The following is a 15,748-nucleotide window of genomic DNA, read 5'->3' as shown; positions in this document are numbered from 1 at the left end:
AAAAAAATGAGTTAAAGAGGCAAAAAGTATCAAAAATGGGTTAAAAGTGGCAAAAACAGCAGAAATAGCCTGGCAGAGTTGCAAAAAAGGGTTAAAGAGTGGCAAAATGTGTGAAAAGTGGCAAACATTGATTTAAAAGTTGCAATAATTGTTGGAAAAAATGTAATGAAAAGGGGTTAAAAGTGGCAAAAATGGATAAAAGAGTGGGTAAAACATGCAGGAAAAGGGGTTAAGAGAGGTGAAAATCTTGCATAAATTGGCCAAAGAGGAAAAAATGGGCAAAAAGTATCAAAAAAGTGTAAAAAGTTTCAAAAATGGGGGATAGATAGGGATAGATCTCACTGGTAATGACTAAAAATGTCCTGTGTTTTGAAAGAAAATACAAATACTACAATAATATTTCAATCAGACCAGAATATTTATTTAACTTTTGTGTATTTGAAAGTCCGGCCCCCAGAGCTCCTGTCCAGAATAAATCTGGCCCTTGTGTAAATGTACCTGATGACCCTGCACTAGGGTTTAGTTTTGCATGCAGCTGGCACACTGATCCTTTCCACTGGGGCAGAGGTGTCCTGTGGCACATTTTACTATTATTTTTTACCTGTGTCAGACATGCAGGAAAGGTATGACACATGCTGTGGAAGGGTGCAAAGACAGAATAACTTGTGCATCTTAAATGCTGTTATATTCTTGAAGGCGAGTGTTTCAAGTCCAGACAAAAACCAGGATTCACTGCTGAGACTGTAAACAGAGCTACAAATACTAAGACGCTTTCCTCTCCTACAGGCCTGATTCTTCAAAATCCAACCATGTCAACATCCGTGTCAATCCCACATCATTAAAGATAGAAGCCTGAGGGGACTTAATCAGGACATTTTCTGTTTTAATATTGCCACTATCATCGCCAGAATTTCCATATCTGAAGATTTTCAACATTTTTGTGCAATTCAAAAACTGCTTTTTACCGGAAATCTTCCTTTTTTGCTCCTGTACAGTTACAAATCTTCATGCCAAACTGGACTGCAGCACATGCACTGCAATTTGATCCATGTGGTCAGAAGGTGCACACAAATACTAAAGGTTTTTGACATGTCCTAAGGTGCAGTGACCTCTGACCTCTCTGCTGATGGTGGTATTGATGCACTTTAACTTCTCATGTGTAATAGGTGCACTGAGGCAAGAATGGCTTGTATTTGGGGAATCACAGCTCTGCGTCCCGCCTGCACATCAAGACTAAAACCAGCAAAACTACTGAGAAGTTGCTCTAACTGGTTTGTGTGAAATGGTTTGACAAGTGGCTGAAAATTCAAACAAAACATGGACTCACTTCAGCGAACGCTGCAGCTCACTGTGCAAAGAGAAGGCTTGACAAATGTTTCCACCTCCTACATCCATCAAAGAATGAAAAAAATCTAATTTTCTTTGATTTAAACAAAAACATGATTCATGAAAATACATCAAATAAACTTTCAGAATGCAATACCTGCCATTTACACCCATGCATTCTGCAGCGTCATACCAATGGTTTATCCTAAATCTGCCTTGCCTAACATCTTCCTCGTCTCTGATTGGTTAATCGGCTGACGCAGTGGAAGCTTTTTTGTGGATCTAGTTTAATGCAGAAACAGTACAATGCGTCATTAACGAGCTAACCCTGCAAGCCTCTGTCTCGTTTATTTCCAACCAGCCACAGCTGACAGCTAAAACAAACCACAGGCCGGGACAGGCCTACACAGGCTGCACGCGCGTCTTTTCAAAACCAACCAATCACAAAACACCCTGGACATAAAAACTTAACAAAAGTCGCTTAAAATAAAATAAGATAACGTTCATACCTTGTACATCCCAGTAACGTAGCACCACGATGACAACGCAGACATCCCACAGAGAATTCTGAAAAATCGATGCGTTGATCCATCGACATCTTTTACTTCCGGTTTGCGCCAGGTAAATTCAAAACGCGCCTACAAAATAAAAGCCCCAAAAGATCGAAACAACAACGGTGGAAATATCTCCCTGATATCGACTACTTGCAGAAAATAAAAGATTGAAATTTTGAAATGACATGTGGACGTTGTGTTCTTAATTTAAGGGTAATTTTCACTTTTTAACTGAGAATAGTTGCTGAGAACTTTAAACTTAGGCTATTAAAAGGCCAGTCAACACCAGTTCTAATGAAAATGTTTTTTTTTAATTATTTTAATTATTCCATTATTTAGGCATTCACCTTATTTGGGCCTGCTATCTAAATCCCAAATAATACGGAAACCTTTTTTGTATTAATCTTTTTTTTTCCAAAATAAAACAAATAAATTAGGAAAGAAGCCATGAACTTGTGATAACTAAATAAAACGATTATAAAAAATATAATTTAAAAATGATTACTTGCCATCATCAGGAAGTGGTCCCAAACTAACCTCGGTGGCGGTTGACGTTGATTGGTCAATTTCCGCCGCATCCGTGAACGTCACAGGCACACCTCCACCTGCAGCCACTTGTATTTATGGAACCTTATCCAAGATGGCGGCAGTGGCGTCCTGAGAGTTTGGCTCCCGGTTTTTATCCGGATTCTTTCTGCGTGTCTTTAATAAGCTGAGTAAAATACCGTTTTATTCCCTGTTGGTAAATATTGTTGCGGACATTTCCGGTTTTCTGTTTGTCTGACAGCTGATCAGGACCAGCAGATACCAGGACTGGACCACCAGACCACCGGACCCCCCACGGAAAGACGCTACAGCAGCAAAATCCGTGAGACAAACTTTTTTGTTTCTGTCGTCTTCACTGTTTTTTCTTTGTGGTACTAAAATTCCTCTAAATACTGACTGTGATGTTTCAGAAACTCTCCTGAGTTTTTAAAGTCCCTTTGAGGACTAGCTCTCTATTAACAGGCCCTCTTTGGCCTAGTTGGGGTTCTGCTTCTGTTGGGTTCATCCTGTAGGCATACCGGAAGTTTATTCTTCCTAATCTTTGTTGGGTTCAGTCCCTGTCTTACAGTAGGACACCCAGTGAATTATTGGTGATTATTTATTTGGTATCTCTTCCTTTTATTCTTCCTTTTAAGGTTAGCAGGTATATCATTAGAGTGATATTGATCCTGTTTCTGAAATGGAGGCATTCTGCCTTTCCTTTTCTCTAAAGCGTATAATAAGTGACTTTTAGAGAGCAGATTTGTTCATGATGTTTGTGGCTTATACAGGTCTTTATGTTTGACTTTTTTATATCAGATTTTGTCTTTTTGGGTCCAGGGTTGAGGTGAATTGTTTGTGGTTTATCCTTTGGTTATTTGTTTTGATTAATTCACTTTTTATCAACAATATAGATTTTTTAAAATGCCTGCCAACAGTAAAATCAGAGTCTCATCCAGCTACCAGAAACACTAACTGACTGCCCATCTTATGGCATCCACCTGAGACGAGGGATCTGATAGGCCGACGCGTCCAAACTCATTATAGCAGACGTTTCTGTTCAGGTGCATTAGTGCTTGGTTTCATTGAACTAAAAGTACCAGGAACTTTAAGTTCCAGGGGCTTCTCTGAGGAACTAAATGCTTCCTGTGGCCATTCTATCTGCTATAAGGACATATATTTACAGCGGAGATACTCAATGTGTGGCTCTGGAGCCACATTTGGCTCTTTTGAATCAAAATTTTAAATATTATTACCCTAGAAGTCCTTCAAAAAGGGAAACTTTTTTAGCCTCTTTTACTATTTTTGTCACTTGTCACCCATTAAAGCTACTTTTTGTCATTAAATAACACTTTTTTTCCTAATGTTTCCCATTTTTGCAACTTCTTTTTCCACTTTTTCCCCATTTTTTAGCCACATTTTCCCATTTTTGCCACTTTTCGCCAATTTAAGCTGCCTTTTGCCATTATATACCACTAGTTTCCTCTTTTTGCCCATTTTAGCCCCTTCTTTCTGCTACTTTTCCCCCATTTTTACCACTTTTTTCCTATTTTTCCACTTGTTTTTCCACTTTTTCCCATATTTTGCTACTCTTCACCAATTTAAGCTGCGTTATGCCGTTAAATACTACTAGTTTTCTCTTTTTGCCCATTTTTGCCATATCTTTTTGCCACTTTCCCCCATTTTTTGCCACTTTTCGCCAATTTAAGCTGCGTTTTGCCATTAAATATCACTAGTTTCCTCTTTTTGTGTTCATTTTTGTCAGTCTTGACTGCCTTTTGCCTATTTTAGTCACTTTTAACTCATTTTTTTGCCTTGTTTTTGCCACGAAAATGGTCCAAAACCATTTTTCTCTCCCATTTTTTGCTACTTTCTGACTCTTTTACCCCCCATATTTACTCTTTTTCACCCATTTTTGCAGCTTTTTGACCATTTTAGCCACCTTTAAATTATTTTTCCTTCTACTTTAACCCATTTTTGCCACTTTTCACCACTTAAATTGTGGCTCTTGCAAAGGTATTTTTCAACAGTTGGGCTCTTTGGTTGAGAAACACTGATTTACAGTGTGAGTATAGCAGGAACCTCTGCAGTTTAAGAGTGATGCAGCAGAGTCTACTAGAAAATTCCTGCAGATGTCACAGACAGTCCCCGTGTTTAAATGTCTATTTTAACTCCAGAAAAAAACATGTTTACCACCATTTCAGTCAGAGTAGATTGTCTTTATTGGAACATGCTGTACAGGGGATGATTTCTTTCATAACTTGTCCTTTTTGGTTTTAAGAAGGATATGAAACATGAGAACAGGACCATCACAGATTGGACTCAAAAGCTCCCTTCAATAACCAATAGAATGGCATCACTCAGGTTTCAGCCAATATTTTCTATGGTCTGTGGTTTTCTTCCTAAAATAACCTTAAGTAGCTCTGATGAGGCCGTAAATAAGCGCTGTGCCTTCAGCCACCATCAGAGACGTTACATGAACTTTATTTATGACATAAAATGTTCATTTCATATATCAGAGCTCAGCCTTTCCACTCATCAGATCAGAGTGAAATCACAGTCGTACTTTTACGTTTCGAGCTTGCACACCTACACCATGTGGGAAACATTTCATGGCGCTGAATCTAAACGAACCAAGAGCGTTCCCTCATTTGCCGTCGTCCCTTTCATTAATCAGAGCTCCACACACACATTTGCACACATCCTCTCAACTACAGGTCAGGTTACCAGGCTGGAAAATGACCAGCCAGCAGCCACAAGGCGGTAAATAATGGCAGCTACAGTTCACTGAATCTGAGCATGATCACTTTTACAGCACAACTACGACTGTTTGATTGTATTCAAAGATTTCTAGATCAACATGAGAGATTTTAATCACATATCTCATAGCAAATATCCATCCTGTGTCTGATTAACAAGTGTGGACGTTGAAGGAGAAGCTCAGCAGCCAATCAGAAGGTCAGGATGTGTTTACACCAAGCTCAGTCTTTCTAAGTGCTGTCTTGTATTTTCTGTTTCAACGGATCGTCTCACAAATCATGCCGGTTCAGCGTTCAACAACCTTTTATGAAAGCTCCAAGCACCGGTTAGTCCAAGAAGGAATACTGAAAATAAAGTTCAGCCCTGTTTCATTGTCCATCACCTTTTCTTTGAGTTAACTAAAAGACTGACAGTCAAATCTGAATGAGCGTTAACTCATCTCCAGGTGAGGTCTGTAAACAGTCTATAGAGGCTACAGGTGTAGCAGCAGTTCTAGTGCCATAACTGCTTTTTCTTTCATTTTATGCCATTTTATCACAAACCCACCATTTCATCACTGAATGGATCTACTGAATCATAATTTGCTTGATATGAAGACATGAGTGGGGACTTAGACTACAGTGGGGGGGTCCAGGGACCATTTTGGACAATTCCTACTTTTTTAGAGTTTTATTTTATGCATTCTGCACATAATTTACAGTCTAAATACTCATCATAATTATCAAAATAATTTGTACAGGACCCAGCTGATCTTTGCCTAACAGTAATATCACTCATGTATATTATGCATTATATATTCTGCTTTTTGGACCTTTTATCCATTTTTGCTTTGAAACATAGAAAGCATACTGAACCGTCTCTCTGCATGCAAACATAAAGACACGTAGCTGCGTATCTCTCCATGTCGTGATGGTACCTTTCAATGAGAAAAATAAATCTGGGCAAAAGTAAATCTAACTTAATTTAATCTTCGATATCAACTATAAAAAAACAAGCTTAGAGCTTGACATAAGTAAACCTAATTTTGTAGTTTGTTTATTTTGTTAAAAATACAAGACTTTGAATCAAAATCCACTAAATCCAAAGTTTATCCCCATAACTAAGCCTGACTTTGTTATCTTTACTCAGATTCATTCTGTATTTCAAAACTACAAAAAACTACATTCTCCATGAATTAACGCCCTCTGTGATGCATTGTGGGTATTTTAAATGAGTGATTAATGTCTTTTCTAACAATCAGGGACAGATGAACTGCTAACTGAAGACATAGCAGTGATGAGAGATCAGATTGGTGGGATTCTAATCTGGGATATGTAGGCAGGATTTTCCCATGATGCCCTGGGGCAGAGTGTTCATATGTGTTTAGATGTGTGTGAATGTGATCAGGTGAGTTTAGATGTTGAATGATCACTGCTGATCATCTTTCTGATGGATTATTGTTGATTTTGATGGTCAACACGTCTGCACCATGAGTGAGAAGAGGACTTCCTGAAAATGAGTTCGACTTTCTGACGCCTGTTTGTGGTGAAAATTTAGCGTTCTCTGATAATTTTACTGATGAGGGAAAAGGAAGAAGGTGTGGAACTAAATGCAGAGACTTTCTTTGCTGGCATTGTTCCAGGTGTTTCTAAAGAACAGCACTATGGGAGGAATCATAAATTATACTCTTCGTATTATTGTGTTAGACTGCACTGAAAGCATGAGTCATTTTTACAAGCTGAGAATAATTGAAATTACATGTATTTCAAAGAAAACATTGGGTTAAACAAAGACTAGTTTTGATGAATCTACTTTAAAATGTAGAAAATTTCACTTAGATTTTTTTTGTTCTTGAACTAAAACAAAGTTTTTACAAAGATTAATCTGGATATTCTACAAAAAATGATGCAAAAAGTTGCCTAGGTTTTTCTAAGTAGGTTGGGCTGAATATTTTTATCTGTGTTCTTACCTGAATATAATTTAGGGATTCTAGTAATTGTGTATTTAATAATAGACTATCACTCACAGAAATATTTAGGCCTAATGCATATAAAATTTCCATCCATTTGAGTTACTTAGATTCAACATAAACAGGCAAATAAACTTTATGTGCTGCATATTTGTCACTCAAATGTAAATGAAACAATCAAGAATGAGATTTATGTAATAATACCAATAAACCCAATGTGTTTTGAATGGATGAGCATGGATGTACTGAAATCTTTATGTCATCCAATCTCATAAAATTGAACTGAATGAATCTTGGTTGATCCACAGCTCGTCATATTTAAACTACATTCATACGTTGTAACAGATTAAATGTAATTGTTTTCGCAATTAACAGATTTATGCTGATTTTAAGGAATTTGAACAAATAAATTCTAAAAATGTGATCATTTAAATAAAATCAAATAGATGTAAATACTTAAAAATAAACTATGCCACGATTCATTTTTCTGAGTGTAGCTAAAATCTGTTTTATTCATAGAAACAAATGTGCCACACCCACTCTATATCATTGCACTCAAATTCATTCAATATTGGGCGTGGTAAATGGTAAGTTGTGAAATGAAATCAGGAGAGTAGTCCTACCCATAGAAAGTTCTGGGTCCCTAAAAGACCGGGTCCCTGATCAGGTGTGATTAGGGCTGGGCGATTAATCGCAAATTAGATTAAATCGCAATATGGCCTACTGCAATTTTCAAATCCCATAAGTTGCAATATTTCTTCAACTTGAGAGAGATTTTAAGCACACTATGCACAAATTCAAGTGTCATTTTTTAATAATGGTTTTCAAAAATCCTCTTTTTTGTGTTTTATGTGTTTTTCTTAATCTAAACGAGTGACATAAAAATGATAATTCCCTTCAATAAAGCAAATTACATCAAATTTGCAATTTAAGCAAAAATAAATAGTTTATCTATCTAAAACTGATGAAGCTTAGTGTTTGGTCACAAAAGTCATACCCCAAGTTGTGATCAGCTGATAGCCAGCTTCACCTCCTCCACCCCAGCTGCCTCCTTTATAGCATAAAGTTTATTGCATCCTCATATTCAGATTCATGCTACTAATGGCTTCTGAATAATTTCATTGTTTTCAACACACGTCATAAATGCATCTATCTGTATGGGGGTTTCTAGCCATGTGTTTCCTGCAAAGTCAAAGCAGCCGCTGACTAACCTAGGAGCATCTTTGGAGCAGAGCCTTCTCTGACAAGTAAAACTCTAGGAGATCCATTTTGCAGTAAAATGGTTAAATGTTTGACTGTTCCTGGCTGAATGTGGGCTATGACATGGAATGATTTATTGCTTGAATTTGTTGGAAAATATATAAGATGAGGAACCTAAGAATAATTGCATATTAAATCGCATATTACAATATTGGGGGGAAAAATTGCAATTTGATTATTTTTGCAAATCGTTCAGCCCAAATGCTGACTGTTTCAGAATGCAAACCCAGTCTTCTGAAAGTGTTTTTGTAAGATTAATGCTGTGGTTGGAACCTTCTAGCGTCCATGCCAAGACAACAAACTTTTTTACAGTCCGCTCCAATGATGACCAGAGCCAGGCCCAGGAGGCTAACGTTAGCCAGGTGGCTAGTGCTAACTGATCCACTGTGCATGCACAGATATTACATGAAAATTTGAGAGGACACGTTTGGCTTTTCAGAGGGCAGACCCTTTCTGTTGGTGAGCCGGGTTAACATGTTACTGCTGGAGTTTCGCTTCATCTTTTTCTTCTCTGTTCTTGTCTGCTGTCCCAACTTTTAGGAGAGGCTCTTCTCACTTGAATTTACACAGTCTGATAATGTGAAGTTGGACATTTTCGTCTGTAGTCAAATTTGGTGCTTGGATTTAGGATGGACCAGGGCCCCAGAGAGCGTCCCCCTTTTTCCCGTCTTATGAGCGACCTTGATGGCCACCACTTATGCAAGAAGAAGCCTGAAGCAAAAAGCTTCATTGTGAAAAATGGAGAAAAAGCGGGGACATTGAGGGGAAAACGTTGACTGCAAACCTCTCTCACTGCAGACCTGCACAGCTGTTTGTCTGTAAAAGGTTCCCAACCAGAAGCTAAATAAAGAACTTTAAAACAAACGTCAGACACTCCAAATACAGAAAGCACAGTCTTTGTTTTGATGGGAGTATAGAGCAGATTTTAACCCTTTAAAGCAGTGAAATAATGTGTGTATTTCAGCTTCATTTGACACCCCCAGCCTGTTTGGGTGTCACTCAGCCGTGGCCTGTATCTGACCCCACCCAGGTGGCTCTCTTTCTCTGTCTGTCTGTGGGAGCGGAGATAGCACCGCCGTGCCCCCGGGTTACAGTGCCCTGAACTCGGCCTGTTATAACTAAGTGGCCCAGGGGCCCCGGAGGTCTGGGAATGTCCGAGGGTCCAGCAGCACTGTGAGGTCAAGGGGGGGTGGGGGGTGAGAGCTGAGTGCGTGCGGGGGAGTAAACATGGGTCAGCCTCTGGCTTCAGAGTCAGTGGACCTCATCGGTCAGAGGAACGTGGCCCCTGGTTGAACCCTGTGTGGCTGCAGCGTGGCCACTCTGCTGACCATTGATTTTTCCTCCTTCTTTCTCTCCTGCCGCTTGTATTCCTCTCATTTGTTTCTCTCACTTCTCAATGCACCACGTAACGCCACGGCTGCATCCCCACGAGAGTCCGGAGCCCCTCCACCGTGCAGAGCTGCGGCCCCCTTCTCTTTCTTATCCCAGCAGATTGATTTCTGCTGGGGTCAAACAGAAGTGAGTGGCTTCCTCAGCAGATACGGAGGCCTGAGTGCGCACGGCGACCGGCGATCGTTCGCAGTTCATTTGGAAAGCCGCGCAGATCGTTTGTTTTCCAGCTAAATTGTTTTGGAGCGCAACCGAGAGAGTATCCATTAACCAGCACCCCCTCCTCGGTTCTTTTAATTTTTCTTTTTACCCCCTCCCTCCTCCCCCTCCACCCCTCTCTCCAATTGAGCGCCGTATTATTCATATTCCTGCTGCAGTCTCCACAGCCTGTGTGCACCTGGAAGACCCACACACAACAGTATCTCATTAAAAGCTATAGGCCTAAACCTCAGCAACACTTTATAACCGCAGAAACACAACCATGAAAGAACGCATAATAAGCTCCAGGAATTATTCACACAGACAATCCTGTCATTAATTAGCTGCAGCCTTTGTGAAATTTTCTGAAGTGATATGAGCCTGCAGGGAGCATGGATCGCAACTGGTCTAGCCTCAGCACCAGCACCACCTCCTTAATGAGAACCCATGACCTATATTTCCCAAATGATCAAAAGGTCAAATTCATTAAGGAAAATGTTGCAGTTTGGATCTCAGATGAGACAAATATATGATTGAACAAAGACAGGACACAATAAACATGTTAGCAAAGAACAGCAAAGCAAAAGCCCTGAGGACGTGTTGCATGCATTTTATTTGTCCTCATTTTGGGGGGGAATTAAGCACATTTGAGATGTTTTCTAGAGAGAAAATATGTCATAATGGCACCATGGAGTAAAATAAATATTTGGATATCCATTTTGGGCTTCCGTACATCACAGATTTTTCACTGCAATTTTTCTCCCAAGTCAAACTTTACAAAACCTCCGGAAGGAATGCTCCATGGACTCAAATAGTGTGCTTCAGGTCAGTGTTAATTTCATTGACTAAAACTATTCATCAACGGCCTTTTTTCAATGACAAAAATTAGACTAAGACTAACAAAGATAGATCTGTGGTGACTAAAACTGACAAAAACTACGTTTAGTGTTTGTCAAGATGACTAAAACTAGACTAAAAAGTAATGTAGTTTTCATCAGACATTCAAAATCTGATATTTCTCCACTGTGGGTAAATCTGTCAAAAACAATGCATCTGTATCTATTCTGCCTCTCAGCTGGTTTGGCAGGGTGCAGAGAACACACTACCACAATCTGGTACCAGATTTAGGCAAGAAAATAAATACTAAAGGATAGAAACGACTAAAATGTGGCTAAAACTAAAATGCATTTCGTTTAAACACTAAAACTAAGACTAAAATTAAAAAGCTGCTGAAATTAGCACTGCTTCAGGTGCACCTTGGTAGGTGATTCATTTGGTCGGTGAATTAAAAAGAACAAAACTCCGAGGTCTGCATGGCAGCGCCTTGGAAATAAAGGCATTTTAGTTGTTCAAAGAGAGCAACTTGTAGTTTTTCCTTGTTAAACTTTAAAGTTGCATAGGGTTTTTAATAGCCAAAAATCAGCCTATATCAGCTGTAAATATTGGCTATAAAAATAAGTTAGTGGAGTTTTGGGTTTGCCCTAGCTCGGGCCGTAGATAGGGATTTTGGGCCCCCAGAAAGAATATTACACAGGACCCCCCTAAACTGGCTAACCAGGCAAAAAAATAGTGCCATTTTTACAAATATCTGTGCATTTAAATGTATTTTTGAAGCATAATTTCTGAGCAGTATTTTTTACAGTGGTTAAATTAAATTTACTTGCATTATTTCACAGCGCTGGGCTATACCATTTGGACATTTTTGAGGGAGGAGCAAGGGCCCCCGATTATTTTATTTCACTCTATTTTATACAGATTTCCATCTGTTGACCAATTCATTTAGTTGCTTTTGATTCAATAATGACACTTATTAATCTAAGAAAAATAAATAAAAACTCACTTTTCATTGCAGGTTTCCCAGGGGCCCCTCCATTCTGTGGGCCCGGGTAATTATTTCCCTTTTTCCCCCCTGTGCTACGCCCATGGCCCTGCAGACCTGCTTCAGCTGAGGTCTTACACAGTGGCACAATGCTTCACATCCAATTAATCAATCTTTTTACAGGGCCAAATCTTTGAAAATAATCTCAAGACAATTTACAAGAAGAACAGATCCAGATAACACTCTTTTAGAATTATTTGCAAGACCCTACATTATTTATTTATGCGGCATAATATGGGTATCAGTTAAAGGTAATCATCAGCGTTGCGGATATGAACGTTCCTGCAGATTTACTGGCTGTACACAAAAGCAGAATATATAAATGCATCATGATGATGGATCAGTTAAAATAAAGCTGTAAGCAGAATCATGTGCAAACATTCACGACCCACTGAAAGCAACTCTGCGGCCATCATTTAGGGTCCCGACCCACCACTTGAGAACCACTGGCATAGAAAACTCCACACTACAATCAAATCCCGCAAATTTAAAAATACACCTTCAGCTGGTTCCAAATATCAAAAATAAATAAAACAGTTTCCATCATTTTCCCAAACTTGTGCGTAAAGACGCACACTCCACACTTGAACAGATGCACTGGAGGCCGCATGTCAAGCAGGCGCAGAAGTGACACCAACACAGCAAACGGGGAAGGAAACAGTTGCACAAACTCAGGAGAAAACAACACAAGGCCATCACACACACCTTCAGCGCGGACCAAACGCGTAAAATCAAAGCCCCCGTCGGCTGACCTCGCCAAATGCGCAGGGGGCAATAAAACCATAAAAACGCCACGGAGGCATCAGACTGAGAGCAGAGGGACAGTGAGAGGGGAGAAGATGAAGTTCCCAGGCCTCTTACCTTAAACTGCGCCCTGCGGGCCATGCTCCTCCGCGCTGCGCTCGCGGCTCTCTGAGTGTTTGTTGGAGTTTCTTTGGAGGATTTTCTTCTTTCCAATGAGGAAGAAAAAAGTTTTTCTTATACCAGGATACTTGTGGGGTGTAAAAAATAGCTCGCTGACGGGTGGGAAGGGGAGGTGTGTGTATGAGTGTTTATGTGAGAGGGAGGGGGGAGTGGAGGTGGGGGGGTTTCCAAGTGTCTTCCAAGACGTCTTCTTCTCCTCCTCCTCTGTCTGTCTCTCTCTCCTGGCAGAAGGGCTCCTGTGTGTGGCTGCCGGATGACAATAGAGAAGAAGAAGTAAAGAAGAACCAGTGATTAATGATTTGTTCTTGAATAATTCTCGCATTTTTCTTGAGGTGTCCTGTCCACAAAATAATGGCGGTGAACTTTTTCAGAGGGGGAGGGGGTGTGGGGGGGCATCCTAGCAAAAATCTGCTCCCATTCACAGAAGCAGCAGAAGGCCGCGGCTGATAAAGGAGGCGAGAAAAGAATAAGGATTCCTTATTGTGCGCATGTCACCGTGCGCCTAAATTCATTTATTTCAGCTCGGACTGCCGGTGCTCTGGGGCTCCAGGGTGATTGTGGAGGCACATGTGTGTGCGTGAATATTGGGGTGGGGGTGTCTTTGTAGATGCTCTAATATAGGACGATTGGTGTGAGGCGAAAATTACAGCATATGGACACAAATATTATCTTATGTGCGGAGAGGAGCAGCCTGAGGGTTCATGTTTGCGCGTGCAGGGGGAGGGTGTTAAACCTTATAGAGTTCACTATATAAGGAGAAGAAATATATATGTGGGGGTCGATTTCTGCAGCTAGAAATTAATGCACACCCTGCAGAGAAAATGTGCAGTTGGAAGGGAAAAATAAAATAAAGGGATGACAATTGAGTTTTGCAGTGAAAAAGAAGTAAAGCCGATCCTGGGCTTTTTTAAAATGACTTTTACTTTATTAAGTGTTCAAGATTTGCTGGTCCAATTTAAAGCTGTGTAAATATCCTGAAATGAAATGTAAATATGGAAATGTAATATCCTTATACTGGTGTGATAAAGGGCTATTTTTAGAGAACCTTTACTATTCAGAGGCTTATTATCAGCGGGCTGGAGCTATGATGATACCACAGAATGATAGGAAGTGCTACAAACACAATTTATGAATATTTTCCCATTTTAATCAAAAATATTGATGCATCATAGATGATGTTTTTGTCCTCTAATCTCATGTGAGGATCAATCTCACCTAAAATGTCTTAAATAGCATCAATATTTCAAAGCTACAGAGTATTTTTCAAACACTCTGGCTCTCTGATGTAAAGTATGTTTTAGTGACAGGATTGTCCACAATGGAAAATGAATATGCATTTAAAAATGTGTATAAAACAATGTCTACTACTGTCTAAGGCAGTGATACTCCACATGTGGCTCTAGTTTGAAATATTATTCTCCATCAAACCTTAAAAAGGGAAACTATGACCTCAGAACTTTCCATTGCAAGTCACATTAATCAGTTTGTTTCTCACACTTGGCTTTACCAACCTTATTTTTTCTGTATATTTCCATTGCCCTTATTTGCATTTTTTTGTCACTTTTAATCCATTCTTACTGCTTTCAGGCTACTTTTGTCTTTTCTTTTTGTCACTTTTCCCTGGGTTTCGGCTCATTTGTCCTGCTTTTTGATATTTTTGCCACTTTTCACCCACACTGAAAAAAGTAAAACATTGGTTGAACTTAAAAAAAAAATGAAGTAATCACTCACACGAAACATTTTTAATTGAATCAGTTAATTTTAAAACAATCAGATAAATCTGTGTTTTTTAACTTCATAGAAACTATCTTTGAAGGTTGAGCAAACCTAATTATTTTAAATTGTCCCAAACTAAAAAAAAAAAACCTTTCATTTATCACCCAATAAAAATATTCCACTCATTTGAACTTGAAATGGACACCCTGCATGCTCACACTCACACCTACGGGCAATTTAGAGTCACCAATTACACTAATGCTAATGCTAACCTAATGAACCTAAAGCGTGTTGGGATTGTTTTATTTTTTGTTCCATGATTTCAGATCGTTTTAAATTTGTAAAGATGAACAGCTGAAAAAACGTAAACGTGTTATAAAGGATTATGGGCGGCACAGCGGCGCAGGGGTTAGCGCTGTTTCCTCACAGCAAGTGGAAGTTCAACCAATGATTTACTTTTTTGAGTGCATTTAAGCTTTTGCCATTAAATGCCCCCCCCCCCCCCATTTTTTGCCACTCTTTTCTACTTTTTGCCCATTCTCTCACCTTTTGCTGCCTTTATTCACCTTTCACTCCTTTTGTTGTCATGTTTTTGCCACCTTCTCTCACCCAGCTTCTAGCATTTTATTTCTACCTTACCCTTTTTCACCCTTTTAGCCGCTTTTCGACCATTTTGCCCCATTTAACTTGTTTTTATTGCCACTTTAACCCATTCTCGCTGCTTTTCACCACTTAGCTTGTGGCTCTTCAAAGGTCTTTTTTTAACAGTGTGGCTCTGTGGTTGTCCAGAGTTAGATTCAGGCTGGTCTGAGGTATTCCAGGTGTGTTTCTGTAGATGAATTTTCCACAGATATTTAAACAGCTCTAAATATTGACCAATACCAACATGACGTCCAACTAAATGGTGCTTAAAGTAGGAGTGAAACTAGCATGTTAATGGGTGGATATCTGTGAAGCTCATCACTGGCTAACATGGAAACACATGTTTATTAAATAAGCTCTTAAAGTGAGTAGTAGGATATGTAGAGGTGCAGAAGAATGAGTTTTTAATTCACTTTGGGGCTAACATGCTTTTATTTTGAAAGGACATGTTGCTACACTTCTACGTCACTGACAGCAGGGGCGTGGCTTAAGATGTAGGACCCCCAGAAAGAATATTACACAGGGCCCCCCTTAGCTGGCTAGCCAATCAACAAATGTTGCATCATTTCTACAAATATATATATATGCATTTTCATGTTTTTTTAACCATAATTTTCAAATTTATGA

The 15,748-nt window shown here is 39.4% G+C and overlaps 1 protein-coding gene and 1 long non-coding RNA gene across 6 annotated transcripts in view; one reads left to right on the top strand and one right to left on the bottom strand.

Annotated features, from left to right (window-relative positions):
• The window catches only part of hoxb3a (homeobox B3a), a 114,601-nt gene that overhangs the window by 79,050 nt on the left and 19,803 nt on the right, over nucleotides 1–15,748 (bottom strand). For 3 of the 5 annotated variants that reach the window (XM_041817200.1, XM_041817198.1, XM_041817201.1), the window contains exon 2: nucleotides 12,701–13,009. The exons of 1 other annotated variant lie outside the window; for it this stretch is intronic. The gene's annotated coding sequence lies outside the window, so the exon portion shown is untranslated. Of the gene's footprint in view, nucleotides 1–1,835; nucleotides 1,907–12,700; nucleotides 13,010–15,748 lie in introns of those variants that run through there. One more of the 5 variants, XM_041817202.1, reaches the window with a different exon arrangement.
• The window catches only part of LOC121529404, an 83,333-nt gene continuing 70,114 nt past the window's right edge, over nucleotides 2,530–15,748 (top strand). Inside the window, exon 1 of the long non-coding RNA XR_005993574.1 lies at nucleotides 2,530–2,748. This is a non-coding gene — a long non-coding RNA (uncharacterized LOC121529404). The remainder of the gene's footprint in view (nucleotides 2,749–15,748) is intronic.

The sequence above is a fragment of the Cheilinus undulatus genome, linkage group 21 (genome assembly GCF_018320785.1).
Source record: "Cheilinus undulatus linkage group 21, ASM1832078v1, whole genome shotgun sequence".
Lineage (NCBI taxonomy): Eukaryota > Metazoa > Chordata > Actinopteri > Labriformes > Labridae > Cheilinus > Cheilinus undulatus.
The sequence above is the reverse complement of the archived record's forward strand: the minus strand, read 5'-3'. Positions and strand labels throughout refer to the sequence as shown.